Source organism: Phascolarctos cinereus, unplaced genomic scaffold (assembly GCF_003287225.1).
Source record: "Phascolarctos cinereus isolate Bilbo 61053 unplaced genomic scaffold, phaCin_HiC Scaffold_2;HRSCAF=192, whole genome shotgun sequence".
Classification (NCBI taxonomy): Eukaryota; Metazoa; Chordata; class Mammalia; order Diprotodontia; family Phascolarctidae; genus Phascolarctos; species Phascolarctos cinereus.
The window spans coordinates 315,958,232-315,979,195 of record NW_027555625.1 but is presented as its reverse complement, the minus strand read 5'-3'; the positions used below and the strand labels follow the sequence as shown (position 1 = coordinate 315,979,195).

The window sequence follows — 20,964 nt, the reverse complement described above, 5'->3', positions numbered from 1 at the left end:
TGACCCAAGAGTTCAGTGAAAATTTCAAGATGGAGACAAAAAAAAAACAGCTCAAGACAATTCCTTCCTTGTCTTAGAATTTGGCAGGTGGAAGAAAACCTTAAACAGAACAAGTCTTAAAAATTCCTGGTCCTAATTCAATAATTGATTATTTTTGAAATTAATTAATTTATTTTTTAACTTTTTAACATGTGTTTTTAAAACTTTGGGTTACAAATTTTCTCCCTTCCTCCCTCCCCACCCATGCTCATTGATGAGGAAAGCAACTTGACACAGGTTATAGATATGTAGTCATACAAAACACTTCCATAGTAGTCATATTATTTCCCTTCATCCTATCCTACCCCCCATTTATTCTATTCTGTCTTTTGACCCTGTCCCTCATCAGAAGTGTTTGCTTCTGATTATCCCCTCCCCCAATCTGCCCTCCCCTCTATCAACCCCCCTCTTGTCCCCTTCCCCTTATTTTCCTGTAGGTAAGACAGATTTCCATACCCAATAGAGTGTGTATGTTATTCCCTCCTTAAGCCAAATCCTATGAGAATAAGATTGACTCATTCCCTCTCACCTTCCCCATTTCCCCTCCACTGTAAAAGCTTTTTCTTGTTTCATATGTTTACCTCATTCTACCTCTCCCTTTCTCCTTCTCCAAGTATAATCCTCTTTTACCCCTTAATTTTATTTTCTAGATATCACTCCTTCATCTTCAACTCACCTTGTGCCCCCTATCTATCTATCTACTTATCTGTCTATCTGTATTTTTTCCCTCCCACTACCCTAATACTGACAAAGGACTCATGAGTTATAAATATCATCTTTCCACGCAGGAATGTAAACAGTTCAACCTTAATAAGTCTCTTATGATTTCTCTTTCCTGTTTACCCCTTCCATGTTTCACTTGAGTCTTGTATTTGAAAGTCAAATTTTCTATTCAGCTCTGGTCTTTTCATCAAGAATGCTTGAAAGTTCCCTATTTTACTGAATGACCATTTTTTTTACCCTAAAGGATTATACTCAGTTTTGCTGGGTAGGTGATTCTGGGTTGTAATCCTATCTCTTTTGCCCTCCAGAATATTATATTCCATGCCTTCCATTCCCATAATGTAGAAACTGCCAAATCTTGTGTTACGTTGATTGTGTTTCCACAATACTTGAATTGTTTCTTTCTGTCTGCTTGCAATATTTTCTCCTTGACCTTGGGGAATTCTGGAATTTGGCTACAATATTCCTACAAGTTTTCCTTTGGGGATCTCTTTCAGGAGGTGATCTGTGGATTCTTTCCATTTCTATTTTGCCCTCTGGTTCTAAAATATCAGGGCAGTTTCCTTGATAATTTCTTGGAAGATGATATCTAGGCTCTTTTTTTGATTGTGGCTTCCAGATAGTCCAATAATTTTTAAATTCTCTCTCCTGGATCTATTTTCCAGTCAGTTGTTTTTCCAATGAGATATTTCACATTGTTTTCTAATTTTTCATTCTTTTGGATTTGTTTTACAGTGTCTTGATTTCTCATAAGGTCATTAGCTTCCAATTGCTCCATTCTAATTTTTAGGGAAGTATTTTCTTCAGTAAGCTTTTGGACTTCCTTTTTCGTTTGGCCAATTTTGCTTTTTAAGGCATTCTTCTCTCCATTGGCTTTTTGGACCTCTTTTGCCATTTGAGTTAGGCTATTTTTTAAGGTTATTTTCTTCAGTTTGTTTTTTTTTTGGGGGGGGAAATCTGCTTTAGCAAGCTGTTGACTTGTTTTTCATGATTTTCTTGCATCACTCTCAGTTTTTCCTCTACTTCTCTTCCTTTCTTCTCAAAATCCTTTTTTGTGCTCTTCCATGGCCTGGGACCAATTCACATTTTTCTTGGAGGCTTTAGATGTAGGAGCTTTGGTTTGATTGTCTTCTTCCTGTTGTATGTTTGTCACCAAAGTAAGATAATATAGTCTGACTCTTTTTTGTGTTGCTTGCTTATGATCCCAGCCAATTACTTGAGTTATAAACTCTTTGTTAAGGTAGGGAACTGTTTCCAGTGTGGAGAATGTACTGTCCCAAGCTTCAGGGTTTTTGTGCAGCTGTTTTCAGAGATACTTCTGGGGACCTGTAAATTTTCAGTTCTTCCAAGGAGCTGTGATCAAGGGTGAGGTGTTTATTCCTTTCTTGGCCTGTACTCTGGTCTATGAGTGACCATAAGCATTCTTTTATGTCTTGCAAATGTGAGAAGGATTTTCTCTTCACCACCATTACGAGCTCCACCAAGCCAGTGTTCCTCCTCGCCCCTGGACCACCACCTAGAACTGTGACCCAGATCCAAGCACAGGCAAAGGAAGAGAATCCTGCACCAGCAGAGACATCCCTGCAATCTCCCTCTGATCAGCCCATTCCCCCTCAGTCTGTGGGCTGGAAGCTCTAGAAGCATCTGCCACCCCAAGGCTGAGCTCAGGTACTGGAGCTGAGAACACTGTGCTTCTCTCTCTCACCACAGACACAGACTTTTCCCACTGACCTTCTAATTTGTCTTTGGTGTTTGTGGGTTGAGAGATCTGGAAACCACCAAAGCTGCCTGTGATTCAGTCCTCTGAGGCCTGCTCCAGGTTCACTGAGACCTGCGTGCCCATGCCAAACTGCATTCTTCTCCCAGCCTGGCAAGGTATACCTTTCCAATCAACCATCTGGGTTGTCTTGGGCTGGAAATTTGTTCCACTTTGTCTGTTTGTGGGTTCTGTTGCTTTAAAATTTGTTTAGAGCCATTTTTTATAGGTATTTGGATGGGTTTGGGGGAGAGCTCAAGCAATCGCTGCTTTTACTCTGCCATCTTGGCTCCACCCCTCTCAATATTTGATTATTAACATAAGAAAGAAAGAATAATTTCTCTCAGTATATTCAATTGAATTAAATGCCAGTGAGCACAAACTATGGATGTTCCTAATGTACCCCAAAGCCTTCAGATTCAGGCCCAGTTATGGTCTTTTTGTTGCCTGATGGCAAACCTGGAGACAGTCTTGTCCAAGAAGATGGCCACCAGGATGTGATATTTCTTAGCTCTCACATTTCCTGAAGACTTTTTCCCTCTGCATAGGTAGAAGGAAGACCTGCACCGATGATAACTCAGGCCTTTGATGGATATGAGTTTGAAAAATTGCTTTGCTCTCCAGAGCCCTGCACAGTAGGTAGCAGAAGTGACACAGAAATGGCAAAGTGTTGTGATAGAAACAACTGTGGAATCATTAATAGCCCAAGGAAGGAATTCTGAGCATGCTGATTGACTTACATGACCTTGGGCAAGGAGTCTTTTGTCTTCATGGGCCTTAGTTTCCTCATCTGTGAACATGAGAGGATTGGGATAGATAATCTTTAAGGATCCATCCAGCTCTGGACCCAATGATTCCATCATTCCTAATTATGGATAAGGAAGCCGAGATGTGAGAGGGGAAGTCACAAAGCTCAGACATTTCAGAGCCAAGCCTCAAACACCTAATCACTCCAAGTGCCATACTCTGCCTCCCTGGCTCTCACAAACATAAGTGAATTTCAGTGAGGAGCAGGTCCAGTTCTCTTCCAGGGCTGTTCTATGCCTTTTATGTTCTTTTGCCTATTAGCTTTTCTCATCCTTCCCTTCCCAAGACTAAGCCTTTCCCTTCTGTGTTTTCTCTCTTGATCCAAATCCCACTGAAACCAAAATCTTCCATGCTTTTCTGCATTATTTTGCTGAGCACATAAAGCAGCATGTGGGTAACTAAGCATAATTCACTTTGCTAAACTTCCATGGTAGAATTCACTGAATGTAGCAGGGAATTCCTCCCCCTGCCAAATTCTGAGACAAAGAAGGAGTTGTCTTGCACTGTTTTTTGCCTCCATCTTGAAATTTTCATTGAACTCCTAGGCCAGGGATCTCTCCACTGTAGTTAATCACAGCCTCCTCTGTACAATGGAAAGGAACTGCGACATCTAGTAGTAGGACAGTAGGAAATTAGAAGTTTGAAAGGCACAAGTACAATACTTTCCCTTTTCTAAAGTAAAATCAAATTTTCCCAATTATTAGGCATTTATCGTCTCTCTTTCCAACCCACCAATTGAGGAAAAAAGAAGAAAATATTTTTTTCCACTTGGTAGAGTCAAGTGAAAAACTTTTCCCAACTGTTCATGTCCAAAAACATTATGTTGTATTCTGCATCTTAAGATACATCTCTCTCTCTCTTTTGGAAGAAGGTGAGTCAAATGGGATTCAGTGACTTGCCTAGGGTCAGACAGCTAGTAAGTATCAAATGTCTAAAGCCGAATTTGAACTCAGGTCCTCCTGACTTCAAGGCCAGAGCTGTATCCAACTTTGTATGTCAGACCAAATTAAATTTACATTTTCCATGGTTCTGGTGATTTGGAGCAGGTTTTCACATGGCCGCTGAAAGTTGACAAATCTCTCAAAACCTGTTTATATCATTTAACCACTTCTTCACTGACAAATCTCTCTGATTCTTATATATTGGTTTATATTTCCAATCTATTTTAAAGGTCAGACTTTTGCAATAATATATAAGAAAAGATAAAAAGTTTTTTTTCTCTTCTTCAGTTTAGTATCTTACTATATTTGTATAGCTTTAACTCAAATAAAAGCTTTTAAAAACTATTTCACAAGTGAAATCTTCTATTTTTGCATCTCATGACCCTCCCTCTCTCTTGTTTAGTTCAGAATTCTTCCTCTAGGCCTAGTTGTAAATGGTGTCCCACTAATTTCCCTATATGGAATATTACAACAGCCTCTTAAACATCTGCCTGCATGTGTACTCTTATTTCCTCCAATCCGGCATGAATACATTGCCAGACACATCTTCCTAAAGCAAAGGTCTTGCCAGTTCACATCCTCCTCTGTTCAAACCTTTACAATGGTGCCACAGAAGTGATGACCTTTAGTGCTGTTTATTCATTTAAGCTTGAGTAGCAAAAGTTATTTTGGGGGGGTTAATTTATCTATCAAATGTACTGCCCCAGTGCTGAGCCTCACTTCCCTCTCTATGCTACAAAATTATGATCAACATTCATCTAATGGGATAATGCACATAGCCGTCCAATATAAATTTTGGTTACTACCACAAAAAGACAGCCTGATATTGCTATGACATTCAGGGAAGATTTTCAAGAAACTTTAGGGAGCCTTAAGAATAGCAATGCTTCCAGCCCAGTCAGCTCTCAACCTGGGAAGCAAGCCCTATGGAGATAGATGCAGGCTAGCAATTGCTCCTGCAGATGCTACAGCCACAGTTGAAGACTCAAGAGAGAAAGTTCTTGACACCAAAATCTTTGCCTCTGTCATGTGGTTCAACATGTAAAACTTATATGATTTTATCAGTAGAAATGATATTAAAGAAGCAGAGCAGTATAGAGCTAATAATACTCTCACTACATCAAATAATATGCACAATTTAGTGACTTCGGTGACATCATGTCAAATTATTTTCCAGAATGACCAGAGTAATTCACAACTACCCAAAAGCCATTAACTTTGCCAGTTGTCACCCAACTCCTCCATCATTTGTCATTTTCCTTTCAGCATCTTTACAAATTGGAATGGTGAGAATTGCAACCTTGGTTTAATTTGTATTTCTTGGGGCAGTTAGGTGGTGCAGTGGATAGAGCACCGGCCCTGGATTTAGGAGGACCTGAGTTCAAATCTGGCCTCAGACACATAACACCTACTAGCTGTGTGACCCTGGGCAAGTCACTTAAACCCATTGCCTAACTAAAAAAAAATTGCATTTCTCCAATTTATACTGAATTTGGAGCATTTTTAATATAACTGTTGATAGCAGCCTCTTCATATGCTTTGACCATTTATCAATTGGAGAATGGCTCTTATTGCAAGAAATTTGAATTAGTTCCTTGTAGGTCTTAGAAATGACATCTTAATGGGGTAACTGGCTTGTTATCACTTTCCTTATAATTGTAGCTACATTGGCATTATTTCTGCAAAAAAATATGCAAAAAATTATGCAAAAAAATTGTTCATTTTATGTTGTGTAGACATCCTGTCCACCTCCTATTTCATCATGATATCTTGCCCTATCCTGAATTCTAAAACCTATTTTCTTCCATGTTTATCTAATTTATTTGTGATGTAATCTGATATATCTAAGTCTTTTTTTTTAACTCGGAACTTACCTTGGCATCTGGTGCAAAGTGGTGATCTAATCCTAATTTCTGCCCAGCTGCTTTCCAGTGTTTCCAGTATTTACTGTCAAATAGTGAGTTCTAGTACCAGGAGAATGAGTTTTGGCATTATTGAACACTATGCTATTGTGTCCATTTGCTTCTATATTATCCCATTGATAGAACCATTTTTAAACAAAATCAATTTCAATTCTTAAGAAACTTTAAAACTTTTATTAAATTAATAAAAATTCCCCATCTCTCTTTCTCAATCTCATTCAAAAAGAGAGAAAAACCAAACACTTAAGATGGCAGAGTAAAATCAATGACTTGCTTGAACTTTCCCCCAAAACCCCAAACAAATTCTAAAGCAGCAGAATCCACAAAAAGTCAGAGTAAAACAAATTTACAGCCCAAGACAGGCTGAATGGTTGATCAGAAAGGTACATCACGCCAAGTGGAGAGAGGAGCACAGTTTGGCCTGAGCACGCAGGCAGGGCAGGTCTCAGCAAACCTGGAGCATGCCTCAGAGGACTGAATCATGGCCAGCTGTGGTGGTTTTCTGATTTCCCAACCCACAGAACTACAAAGACAGCTTAGGTCAATGGGAAAAGTCTGTGGCTGTGGTGAGACAGAAGCACAGCCTCAGGCCTAGCTCTCCACTGCAGCCCAGGGAAGTGGCTGCTTCCTGAGCTTCCAGCCCACAGATTGAGGGGAAATCAAGAGGCTAATCAGAGGGGGATTGCAGGGATCTCTCTGCTGGGGCAGGATTCTCTTACTTTGCCCATGCTTGCATCTGGGTCACAGTTCTGGGTGGTGGTCCTGGGGCAAGGAGGAGTGCTGGCATGGTGGAGCTTGTAGTGGTGATACAGAGATAATCCTCCTCATATTTCCAACACAGAAAAGAGTGTTTATGGTCACTCATAGACCAGAGTATAGGCCAGGAAAGGAGTAAACACCTTGCCCCTTATCATACCACCTTGGAAGAACTGAATTTATAGGTCCCTAGAAATATCTCTGAAAATAGCTGCACAAAATTCGCAAAGCTTGGGACAGCACATTCTCCACACTGGAAACAGTTCCCTACCTTAACAAAGAGTTTATAACTCAAGTAATTGACTGGGATCATGAATAAACAAAGGCCCAAAAAGAGTCAGACCATAGAATCGTTCTTACGTAACAAAGAAGATCAAAACATACAACCAGGGGACAACTAGGTGGTGCAGTGGATAGAGCACCAGCCCTGGATTCAGGAGGACCTGAGACACATGATACTTACTAGCTGTATGACCCTGGGCAAGTCACTACTTAACCACATTGACTAGCCAAAAAACAGAAACAAAAACAAAAACAAAAAAATGAAAGAAAAAAAAAACATAGAACCAGAAGAAAACAACAAAGTCAAAGCTCCTAAATCCAAAGCCTCCAAGAAAAATATGAATCAGTCCCAGGCCATGGAAGAGCTAAAAAAGGATTTTGAGAAGCAAGTAAGACAAGTAGAGGGAAAATTGGGAAGAGAAATGAGAGTGATGCAAGAAAATCATGAAAAACTAGTCAACAGCTTGCTAAAGGAGACAAAAAAAAATATTGAAGAAAATAACACCTTAAAAAATAGCCTAACCCAAATGGCAAAAGAGGTCCAAAAAGCCAGTGAGGAGAAGAATGCCTTAAAAAGCAAAATTCACCAAATGGAAAAAGAAGTCCAAAAGCTTACTGAAGAAAATGCTTCCTTAAAAATTAAAATGGAGCAATTGGAAGCTAATGACTTTATGAGAAATCAAGACACTGTAAAATAAAAATATATGAATGAAAAAATAGAAAACAATGTGAAATATCTCATTGGAAAAACAATTGACCTGGAAAATAGATCCAGGAGAGAGAATTTAAAAATTATTGGACTATCTGAAAGCCATGACCAAAAAAAGAACCTAGACATCATCTTTCAAGAAATTATCAAGGAAAACTGCCCTGTTATTTTAGAACCAGAGGGCAAAATAGAAATTGAAAGAATCTACCGATAATCTCCTGAAAGACATTCCAAAAGGAAAACTCCTAGGAATATTGCAGCCAAATTGAGGGGTCCCCAGGTCAAGAAGAAAATATTGCAAGCAGCCAGAAAGAAACAATTCAAGTATTGTGGAAATACAATCAGGATAACACAAGATATAGCAGCTTCTACATTATTTTCTTAGTTTTTTTATTAATTTATTTTCATTTATCAACAATCACTTCCATATGCTTTTGAGTTTAAAATTTTTCTCCCCCTCCCTCCCCATCACCCTCCCCAAGGCAGCACACAATCTGATATAGACTATACATTTACATTCTTATTAAACATATTTTCACATTAGTGATGTTGTAAATAAAAATTAAAACCAGTAAGAGGAATCATCAGAAAGAGAAAAAAAAAACTCAACAGAAGAGAAAAAAATAATAAGACAACAATTCATCTTCCATAGTTCTTTCTTTGGATGTGGATAGCATTTTCCATCATGAGGACTCTGGAGATGTCTTAGATCCTTGTGTTGCTGAGAAGGGTTAAGTGTATCAATATTAGTCATTGCACAATATAGCTGTTATTGTGTACAACGTTCTTTTGGTTCTGCTCACTTCACTCAGCATCAGACCATACAAGTCTTTCTGGGTTTTTCTGGAATCAGCTTGTTCATCATTTCTTATAGCACAATAGTATTCCATTACATTCATACACCACAACTTGCTCAGCCATTCCCCAATTGATGGGCATCCTCTCAATTTCCAATTCTTTGCCACCACAAAAAGTGTATAGCAGCTTCTACATTAAGGGGCCAGAGGGCATGGAATATAATATTCTGTAAGGCAAAGGAGATAGGATTACAATCAAGAATCACCTACTCAGCAAAACTGAGTATAATCCTTCATGGGGGAAAATGGTCATTCAGTAAAATAGGGAACTTTCAAGCATTCTTGATGAAAAGACCAGAGCTGAATAGAAAATTTGACTTTCAAATACAAGACTCAAGTGAAACATGGAAGAGGTAAACAGGAAACAGAAATCATAAGAGACTTATTAAGGTTGAACTGTTTAAATTCCTGCATGGAAAGATGATATTTGTAACTCATGAGACCTTTGTCAGTATTAGGGTAGTTGGAGGGGAAAATTATATATATGTATATGTATAGTAGATAGATAGATAGATAGATAGATAGATAGATAGATAGATAGATAGATAGAAGGCACAGGGTGAGTTGAAGATGAAAGGGTGATATCTGGAGAATAAAATTAGGGGGTGAGAGAGGGTTATACTGGGATAAGGAGAAAAGGAGAGGTAGAATGGGGTAAATTATCTCACATGAAACAGACAAGAAAAGGCTTTTACAGTGGAGGGAAAAGGGTGAAGGTGAAAGGGAATGAGTGAATTTTGTTCTCATAGGATTTGGCTTAAGGAGGGAATAACATACACAATTGAGTGTGGGAATCTATCTTACCCTACAGGAAAATGATGGGGGTGGGGGAAGAGGACAAGAGAGTAGGAGTATGATAGAGGGGAAGGCAGCTTGGGGACAGAGTAATCAGAAGCAAACACTTCTGAGGAAGGACAGGGTCAAAAGAGAGAATAGACTAAATGGGGTGGGGGGCAGGATAGGATGAAAGGAAATATACTTAGTTTTTCACAACATGACTACTATGAAAGTGTTTTGCCTCACTACACATGTATAACCTTGATCAAGTTACTTGCCTTTTCAATGAAGGTGAGTGGGAAGGGAGGAAGGGAGAAAAATTGGAGCCCAAAGTTTTAAAAATACATGTTAAAAAATTGTTTTCACGTGCAACTGGGAAATAAGAAATATAGGAAATGGGGTATAGAAATCTATCTGGCCCTACAGGAAAATAGAACAGGAAGGGGATAAGAAAAGTGGGGGAGAGATAGAAGGGAGGGCAGATCAGTGGAAGAGGTATACAGAATGCATGCCACCTTGGGGTGGGGGGAAGGATGAGATGGGGAGAAAATTTGGAACTCAAAATTTTATGGAAGTAAATGTTGAAAACTAAAAAAAATAAAATTTTCAAAAATAGAAAAGAAAAAAAGAAAAACCAAACACTTTCTTTTTTTGTGAGAGAAATTATTTTTTTTTGGTTAATTTATTTTGATTTATCAACAATCACTTCCATATGCTTTTGAGTTTAAAATTTTTCTCCGGCTTTCTCCCCAACACCCTCCCCAAGATGGTGCACAATCTGATATAGGTTAAACATATACATCCCTATTAAGCATATTTTCACATTAGTGATGTTGTAAGTAAGAATTAGAACCAGGAGGAGGAACCACCAGAAAGAGGAAATAAAACTCAACAGAAGAGGAAAAAAATAGCAAATACTATGCTTCAATATGCGTTCAAATTCTACAGTTCTTTCTTTGGATGTGGATAGTATTTTCCATCACGAGGACTTTGGAGATGTCGTAGATTCTTGTATTCCTTGAAAGGGTTAAGTTTGTCAATATTAGTCATCACACAATGTAGCTGTTATCACATACAACGTTCTCTCGGTTCTGCTCACTTCACTCAGCATCAAACCATACAAGTCTTTCCAGGTTTTTCTGGAATCAGCCTGTTCATCATTTCTTACAGCATAATAGTAATCCATTACATTCATATACCACAACTTGCTCAGTCATTCCCCAATTGATGGGCATCCTCTCAATTTCCAATTCTTTGCCACCACAAAAAGAGCTGCTATGAATATTTTTGTACATGTGGGTCCTTTTCCCATTTTTTTGATCTCTTTGGGATATAGCCCTAGAAGTGCTATTGCTGGATCAAAGGGTATGCACATTTTTGTAGCCCTTTGGGCATAGTTCCAAATTGCTCTCCAAAATGGTTGCATCATTTCACAACTCCATCAACAATGCATTAGTGTTCCAATTTTCCCACATCTTCTCCAACATTTATCATTTTCCTGTTTTGTCATGTTGGCCAATCTGATAGGTGTGATGTGGTACCTCAGAGTTGTTTTGATTTGCATTTCTCTAATCAATAATGATTTAGAGCATTTTTTCATATGACTATAGATGGCTTTAATTTCTTCATCTGAGAACTCTGTTCATATCCTTTGACCATTTATCAATTGGGGAATGGCTTGTATTCTTATAAATTTGTCTTAATTCTCTATATTTTAGAAATGAGGCCTTATCAGAGAGACTGGTTGTAAAAATTCTTTCCCAATTTTCTACCTTCCTTCTAATCTTAGTTGCATTGGCTTTGTGCAAAAACTTTTCAATTTAATGTAATCAAAATTATCCATTTTGCTTTTCATAATGTTCTCTATCTCCTGTTTGGTCATGAATTCTTCTGTTCTCCATAGATCTGATAGGTAAACTATTCCTTGTTCTCCCAGTTTACTTATAGTATCAGCCTTTATATCTAAGTCATGAACCCATTTTGACTTTATTTTGGTATATGGTGTGAGATTTGGGTCTATGCCTAGTTTCTGCCATACTCTTTTCCAGTTTTCCCAGCAGTTTTTTTCAAAGAGTGGGTTCTTATCCCAGAAGCTGGGGTCTTTGGGTTTATCAAATAATAGATTACTATAGTCATTGACTACTGTGTCTTGCATATTTAACCTATTCCACTGATCCGCTACATTCTATTTCTTAGCCAGTACCAAGCAGTTTTGATGATTGCTGCTTTATAATACAATTTAAGATCTGGAATTGCTAGGCCACCTTCCCCTGCATTTCTTTTCATTAGTTCCTTTGATATTCTGGACCTTTTTTTTCCCCAAATTAATCTTGTTATTATTTTTTCTAACTCTATAAAATAATTTTTGGTAGTTTGATTGGTATGGCACTGAATAAGTAAATTAGCTTAGGTAGGATTGTCATTTTTATTATATTAGCTCGGCCTACCCATGAGCAACTGATGTTTTTCCAATTATTTAGATCTGATTTTATTTGTGTGAAAAGTGTTTTGTAATTGTGTTCATAGAGTTCCTGGGTTTGTTTCAGGAGGTAGACTCCTAAATATTTTATAATGTCTACAGTAAGTTTAAATGGGATTTCTCTTTCTATCTCTTGCTGTTGGGCTTTGTTGGTAATATATAGAAATGCTGATGATTTATGTGGGTTTATTTTATAGCCTGCAACTTTGCTAAAGTTGTTTATTATTTCAAGTAGTTTTTTACTTGATTCTCTAGGATTCTCTAAGTATATCATCATGTCATCTGCAAAGAGTGATAGCTTTGTTTCTTCTTTGCCTATTCTAATGCCTTCAATTTCTTTTTCTTCTCTTATTGCTAAAGCTAAGTTTCCAGTACAATATTGAATAACAGTGGTGATAATGGACATCCTTGTTTCACCCCGATCTTATTGGAAATGCTTCTAGCCTGTCCCCATTAATATATAATGCTTGCTGAAGGTTTTAGATAGATGCTATTTATTATTTTAAGGAAGACTCCATTTATACCTATGCTTTCTAGTGTTTTTAATAGGAATGGGTGTTGTATTTTATCAGAAGCTTTTTCTGCATCAATTGAGATGATCATGTGGTTTCTGTTGGTTTTGTGTTGATATCAATATGCTGATAGTTTTCCTAATATTGAACCAACCCTGCATTCCTGGTATAAATCCTACCTGGTCATAGTGTATTATTCTTGTGATAAGTTGCTGTAATCTATTTGCTAATATTTTGTTTAAAATTTTTGCATCTATATTCATTAGAGAAATTGGTCTATAATTTTCTTTCTCTGTTTTGACTCTTCCTGGTTTAGGTATCAGCACCATATTTGTCATAATCCTTCTTCACCTATTTTCCCAAATAGTCTATATAGTATTGGAATTAATTGTTCTTTAAATGTTTGATAGAATTGCATGTAAATCCATCTGGCCCTGGATTTTTTCCTAGGGAGTTCATCAATGGCTTGTTCAATTTCTTTTTCTGAGATGGGGTTATTTAAGTATTTTACTTCCTCTTCTGTTAATCTGGGCAATTTATATTTTTGTAAATATGTATCCATTTCACTAAGATTGTCAAATTTGTTGGCATATAGTTGGGCAAAATTTCCTAATTATTGTTTTAATTTCTCTTCCTTGGTGGTAGCTTCACCCTTTTCATTCTTGATACTAGTAATTTGGTTTTCTTCTTTCTTTTTTTAATTAAATTAACCAAAGGTTTATCTATTTTATTGGTTTTTTTCATAAAACCAGCTCTTAGTTTTATTTATTAGTTCAATAGTTTTCTTAATTTCAATTTATTAATTTTTCCTTTGGTTTTCAATATTTCTAATTTGGTGTTTAGTTGAGGATTTTTAATTTGTTCTTTTTCTAGTTTTTTTAGTTGTATGCCCAATTCATTAATCTCCTCTTTTTCTATTTTATTTATGTAAGCATTTAGAGATATAAAACTTCCCCTAAGAACTGCTTTCTGCATCCCAAGTTTTGGTATGTTGTCTCATTATTGTCATTCTCTTGAATGAAGTTATTGATTGTTTCTGTGATTTGTTGTTTGACCCAATCATTTTTTAAGATTATATTATTTAGTTTCCAATTACTTCTTAGCCTGTCTTTCCATGGCCCTTCGTTATGTTAATTTTTATTGCATCATGATCTGAAAAGGATGAATTTAATATTTCTGCCTTTCTGCATTGGATTGTGAAGTTTTTATGCCTAGTACATCATCAATTTTTGTGTACATGCCATGCACCGCTGAGAAAAAAGTGTATTCCTTTCTATCCCCATTCAGTTTTCTCCAGAGGTCTATCATACCTAACTTTTCTAATGTTCTATTCACCTCCTTAACTTCTTTCTTGTTTATTTTGTGGTTAGATTTATCTAGTTCAGAGAGGGGGAGGTTAAGGTCCCCCACTAGTATAGTTTTGCTGTCTATTTCTTCCTGTAACTCCTTGAACTTCTCTAAGATGCTATATCATCTGGTGCATATAAGTTTAGTAATGATATTACTTCATTGTCTATGGTGCCATTTAACAGGATATAGTTTCCTTCCTTACCTCTTTTGATTTTTTGTTTTTGCTTTGTCTGAGATCAGGATTGCTACCCCTCCTTTTTTTACTTCAGCTGAAGCATAATATATTCTGCTCCAGCCTTTTACCTTTACCCTGTATGTGTCACTCTTTTTCAAATGTGTTTCCTGTAAACAACATATTGTAGGATTATGGTTTTTAATCCATTCTGCTCCTTTCCATTTTATGGGAGAGTTCATCCCATTCACATTCACAGTTATGATTACTATCTGTGTCTTTTCTCCATCCTTTTCCCCCCTTTATGCTTTTTTTTTTCTCCTTTTCCTCCTTCACTAGTGTTTTGCTTTTGACCACCACCTCCTTCAGTCCCTCCTCCCTTCTATTATCCCTTTCCCTTTTCTTCCCCTTTACCCTTACTGCTTCTTCCCTCCCTTGTATCCCCCCTCCCTTTTCTTTCCTGTTTTCCCTCCTACTGCCTACAAGGCAAGTTAGATTTCTACACCTAACTGATTATGTTATTCCCTTCTTGAGCCAAATCTGATGAGAGGAAGGTTCAAACAATGCTCATCAACCCTCCCTTCTTTCCCTCTGCTGTAATAGGATTTTGTGTCTTTTCCTGTAATGTAATTTATTCTTGTCTGCCTCTTCCTTTTTCAGTATATTTTCTGAGATCAGATTAATCAAGTTACTTGCATCCATTTAACCCGCGTGATTAGTTTTTTTAATCATTGCATCAAAGTCAACATATCCACCTCCTTTATGTATACTCCTTTAACATCATGTAATAACAATACAGTTCTCAAGAGTTACAAGTGTCATCTTCCCTTGTAGAGATGTAAACAGTTTGCCCTTATTAACAACATATTGTATCTCTCTGTCCCATTTACCTTTTTATGTCTCTCTTGAGTCCTGTACTTGAAGATCAGATTTTCTGTTGAGCTCTGGTCTTTTTATCAGGAAGATATGGAATTTCCCCATTTCATTGAATATCCATCTCCTTCCCTGAAAGATCATGCTAATTTTCACTGGGTAGTTGAACCTTGGTTGTAATCCAAGCTCCTTTGCCTTATGGAATATCATATTCCACGCCCTATGGTCTTTTAATGTAGAAGCTTCAAGGTCCTGTGTAATCCTGACTGTGGTTCCATGATATTTAAATTGTTTCATTCTGGCTGCTTGCAGGTAATTTTGGAATTTGGCTACTATATTCCTTGGCATTTTCATTTTGGGATCTCTTTGAGAAAGATAATTGGTGGATTCTTTCTATGGCTATTTTACCCTCTAGTTCTAGGACCTCAGGGCAGTTTTCCTTGATGATTTCCTGAAAGATACTGTCCAGGCTTTTTTTTTTTATCATGATTTTCAGGTAGACCAATAATTTTTAATTGTCTGTCCTGAATCGATTTTCCAGGTCAGTTCTTTTTACTGATGAGGTATTATTTTACATTTTCATCAATTCTTTTCATTTTTTTTTGCTTCTGTTTGACTGATTCCTGCTCTCTCATGGAGTCATTAGCTTCCATTTGCCCAATTGTAATTTTTAACAAATTGTTTTCTTCTATTAGATTTTGTACCTCCTTCCCTATTTAGCCAATTGTATTTTTTAGGTATTTGTTTTCTTCAGTGTCTCTTTTTTTCCAGTTGGCCAATTGTATTTTTAGGGACTTATTTTCTTCAGTGTACTTTTTTCCAGTTCGCCAATTGTATTTTTTAAGGACTCTTCTACCTCTCTCATTTGACTTTTAAAATCCTTCTTGAGCTCTTCTAAGAAGGCTTTTTGGGCTTCAGAGCAGTTCCCACTCCCTTTTGGAGTTCCAGATGTGGGTTTGTTGACAATGTCGTCCTCCAGAATTTCTGCTTTGATCTTCACTGTTCTCATAATATGAATCTATTGTGCATTTCTTTTTGCTCATGGTGTTTGATTTTTCCCTGACCTTTAAAGAGATTGAGCTCTCCTGCTGGAGAGCAAAGAGCACTGACCCAAGCTTCTTATGTTGGGAACCTAGGTCTTGGTCACTGGCTTTGTGTGCTGGGGCCTCTCATGTTGGCAATTGGAGGCTGTAAGGTTCTGGCAACTTGCCTGGTGTTGGGCTGGAATCAGCAAGGCTGAAATTCTAGAGTAACTCTAGGTTGCCTGCTTTTCCTTTCCTTTCACTTTCTTCAGCTCCTTTCAGATGGATGTTGTAGGGTGTTTATCCACCTGGGGCCCTTTGTAGTGCTGCTTCCCTTATTTTTACTGAGGCACTGGGGAGACCCATTTACTGTAAAATGCCAAGGCAACTGGTGAAAATCAAACACTTTCAAAAATATGTATAATCTCATAAAAATAATGCCCATATTGTCTATTTCTCTCTGTGTGTGTATGATAGATAGCATTTGTACAGCACTACGTGTTAGCTACCATGATGAGAACTTTACAATTATTATCTCATTTGATCCTCACAACAACCATGGGAGATAGATCCAATTATTCCCGCATTTTACAGATGAACAAACTGAGGCAAGTAGAAGTTAAGAGACTTTTCCCTTGTCACACTGCTAGTAAGTCACTGAATTTGAACACAGGTCTTCCTGGTTCTAGACCCAGAACTCTATCTACTGAGAAACATATATTCAATCTTTTTAATAAATAAGCATAATAACACAAAAAATCTCCCATAGACTCAGTGCTGACTCCATCACCTCTTGTCAGGAGGTGGGGAAATGTTTCCTCATGAGTTTTTTGGAATCATGGAAGGGAAAGGTGAGGAGGGGGCATTTGAACTTCAGTTTGTTCTGAAATGGAAGAATATGCACATATATGCAGAATGAAATGCAGAAATGCAAGTTAGCAGTGAAATACCATCTCAATGATGGCAAAAATTTTTAACATCAATTTTGAACTGGGGAGGAAATGAGGTTGTATGGAGAGTAAGAGTGAAGTTAGATCCTAGAAAGGACTATTCATAAATAAAATGAACCCTAACATTGGAGAATACATAGGAAATCAGACATTAAAAGAAAGGAAAGAATGGAACCTCTGGTTATAGTTTGGGAGAAGGAAAAAAGAAGAGGAACAAGTAAGAAGTAGATTGCTCTTGTCATCTTGGGGTGGGGGGAGGGGGGAGATGGGGCAAAAATTTGGAACTCAAAAACTTGTGTAAGTGAATGTTGAAAACTAAAATAAATAAATTTATATTTAAAACAATTTTAAATCTAAAAAAATGATATTGTTTGAAAAAATTCAAGGATTTAATAAATTTTCCCAGTAACCTCAAAAAAAAAAAGGGAAGAAAGAATTGTGCATATGTGGAACAGAAAGAATTGTGCATGGGGGTGGGGGATGATGGGAGTAGAGAAGTGGACAAAGCAAGTGGGTGGGTAGGGAGGCCATGAGAGCAAGGAATGAGATGGAGAATCTTTGTTATAGATTGACAGAAGGGGACAAGAAGGCCCCCTCCCCGCTCCAGCCCTTAAGACTTTATAGTAAAGTTGAGTTACTTGCCATGGATCACTATGGGATTGCTCTCCAGGTAACACTCAAATGGAAAAGGAAAAAGACGAAGGATGTTCCTGCCTGTTTGTTCTCATGATATATTTTAGAAATGGCCTTGCTAGTTAGGCTGTCACTACTACTATTGTTTTCCAGAAATGGATGTCTTTGGGTGACCTATTTAAAAGCAATATGGGGCCCCTTTTAAACGTGTCACCATATACATCTATTTTCAACCCTTGTTTTCCCAGTCTGCAATGGTTCTAAATAATATATTTTCCAAAGATTTTCAGGAGGCAGCACCACCAGCAGCTTTTAAAAATAGCCTGACCTTGTACTCATCAAGTAAAGCAGCAGTCTGTCTCTGTGATAAAACTTATTCTGTTTTCAGACCCAGGAATTGTGGGTGCTTTGAGTTCTTTGGTGAATGGTACTGTTTGGTAACTGGAGCAATTTGAAGTGGATGGAGATGAAGGGGAGGCTGATTTGAAAACCTGGGACAGGAAATGTGTGAGTTTAATGGGTTTCTGGGTGCCAATTACCTAAGTGTGAAATGTCCCATTCTCCTCTCCCCACTGGTTAGCACTGTGTCTTGCACATAGTAGGAGCTTAATAAACATTTGTTGAATGAAAAAAAAGTAGATTGCTCAATCATAGGACTTTGGAACTGAGTACACATATTCTCTCTTGCTGTCCTCTTCTTCGTAAATAGGAAGCAGAAAACAAAGAGAACAAAAATTTTAAGAGAATAGATGGGCAGAAATACACAATTTAATATTCCAACCATGAATGTGACTGGGATGAAGTCACATATAAAATGCAAGAGAGAGCAAAATCTAACATTATGTCATTTGCAGGATGTTTTTTGTATTCACATATAGTTAAAATAAGGGGCTAGAGCCAAAATCTATTCTGATTCAGCTGAAGGAAAAAAGGTAAGAGTAGCAATCATGAGGACAGACAAAGCAATAACAAAAATAGAGTTGATTAGAAGACATAAACAGAGAAACTACATTGTGCTGAAAAGTTACATAGGTCAGGAATTCATATCCATCTTTAACATACAGCCACCAAATGGCATAGAATCTGAATACTTAAAGAAAAAGATGAAGATATCACAGAAAGAAATAGATAGTAAGACTATACTAAAGAAGTAACTCATTGTACCCCCCGGAAGACTTGGACAAATCTAAACTTAAATAAATAAGTGGCAAAGTTAGGACCTGAGTAGAATTTTAGAAAAGTGACATATGATAAACTTCTTGCAATTGTTTAATGGCAATAGAAAGGAGTACACATGTTTCTCAACTGTGCATTCCACATTTGTAAAATTTGGCCATGTATTAGGGCATCAAATTCTTAACGGCAAATGAAAAATGCAAAAATATTAAGTACAACTCTTATTGATGTAAACAAAATGAAATAAAATTGAATACAATTTTATACAATACAATATACAATACAATAAAGGGCCACTGAAGAAAAAGTTAAAAAATTAAGTGGTGACTAAATAAATTAATTTTAAGGAATTGGTGAGACAAAGAACAAATCAGAAATAATAGACAATTTCACTGATGATAATGAGACAACATACCATAATTACTGGATGTAGTCAAAGAAGTCTTAAGAAGAAAATTTATATTTTAAATGCTTTAATCAAAGATAAAATACTTCGGGAAAATTACCTGTTTAAATAATTAAAAACTGAAAAAACAATAATATTTAAAGATCTGATGTAGTGAGAAAACATTTTTAAAAAAAAATCAAAAGATGAGTTCCACAGAATATAAAGCAAAGAAAATCAATGTTGAATTAATCAATAATGCTGGGGTTTGTTTGTTTTAATGAAGAAAAGAGAAAAAAAAACATTAGCTATTTTTATTTTATTTTTTTTAAAGGAGGGATTCCTCTCCCACCCAAGTCCTCCAGGCTGGAGGAGTTAGTTAACAAAGAGCTGATACTGACGAACCGACCATCCTTCTGTCTGCATCATAACATTTTGCACATGGTGGATATTATTTTTAATTATCCTCTTCTGGGTGCTATGGGGGATCATTCCAAGAAAAAGCCAGGGATTGCTGTGTATGTCGGCTGTGGGAGTCAGATTCATGACCTGTACATCCTCAAGGTCTCTCTGGATCTCCAGTGGCATGCAGCCCGTCTCAAGTGCGCTGAATGCAGCCAGCACTTGAACGAAACCTGCATGTGCTTTGTGAGAAACCGCAAGGCATACTGTAAAAGGGACTATAGCAGGTTGTTCAGCACCAAGTGTGCCAAATGCAAGGTGGGTTTCAGCAGCAGCGACCTGGTGATGAGAGTCTGGAGAATGTCTACCACACGGAGTGCTTCCACTGCTCCATCTGCAGTCGCCAGCTGCTGCCCGGATATGAGTTTTCCCTGAGGGATCACGAGCTTCTGTGACAGACAGATCACAGCCTCCTGCTGAACAGGACCTTGGAAGAGAGTCCTAGGAGCCCAGGACACCTACTGAGCAGCAGGGGCCTACATCTTCCAGAACCAGACCCTGGCCGGCAGCCTTCGCTCCAACCCCACGTGCACAAGCAAATGGAGAAAACGACCCAGGTGCGGACAGTTCTCAAGGAAAAGCAGCTGCACACGCTGAGGACCGGCTATGCAGACGACCCGTGGCCAACGCGCTCATGAAGGAGGAGCTGGTGGAGATGACAGGGCTGAGCTTGTGAGTCATCCGCGACTGGTTCAAAACAAACGCAGCAAAGACAAGAAGAAATCCATCCTCTTGAATTAGCTGCAGCAGCAACAGCACAGCGACAAGACGAGCCTGCAGAGTCTGACTGGGACGCCTCCGGTGGCTGGTAGCCCAATACGCCATGAGAGCTCAATGCAGGGTACTGCAGTCTAGGCGCAGACTTCTCTGCCGCCCTGGAAAGTGCTCAGCGAGTATGTCCTACTAAGTCACCTAGATCAGCCAGACTTCCAGCAACTGGTGTCCTTTTCTGAATCAGTCAGCCTGAGGAACTCCTCTGGAAGCCACGTGACCTCCTTATCCTCCCAGCTCCTGGACACTCCGAACTGTATGGTGCTCAGCTCTGTGGACACATGAGGAGCTTGGGGCCTTTGGGCCCTTCTTCCTGTGGATCTCGCATGCTCCCTGCATGAGACTTACCCGTGCTCAGTCCATTCCAGCTCCCTGAAAACCCTCTCTTATTTAATTATTATCTTTATTTGAAGGAAATAGAGAGAGAAAGAGAGAGACAAAAGAGAGATACTATCTTGACTGCCAAAAGCACCAGGATATGACCTTCCTTCTTCAGACTGCAGAACCCCTTCTCTGCTGGGTTTATTTTTGTAAAACCGAAATTGAGAATTTACTAGGATTAGGCCTCACTCCTTCCCTTTCCTCCTCCAATATATCATGTAATCCAGCT

General features: G+C 38.0%; 1 pseudogene; it reads left to right on the top strand.

Annotated features, from left to right (window-relative positions):
• The first annotated feature begins 19,562 nt into the window (after positions 1-19,562).
• Positions 19,563-20,639, top strand: LOC110211304 (insulin gene enhancer protein ISL-2 pseudogene; annotated as a pseudogene).
• The last annotated feature ends 325 nt before the right edge of the window (positions 20,640-20,964 follow it).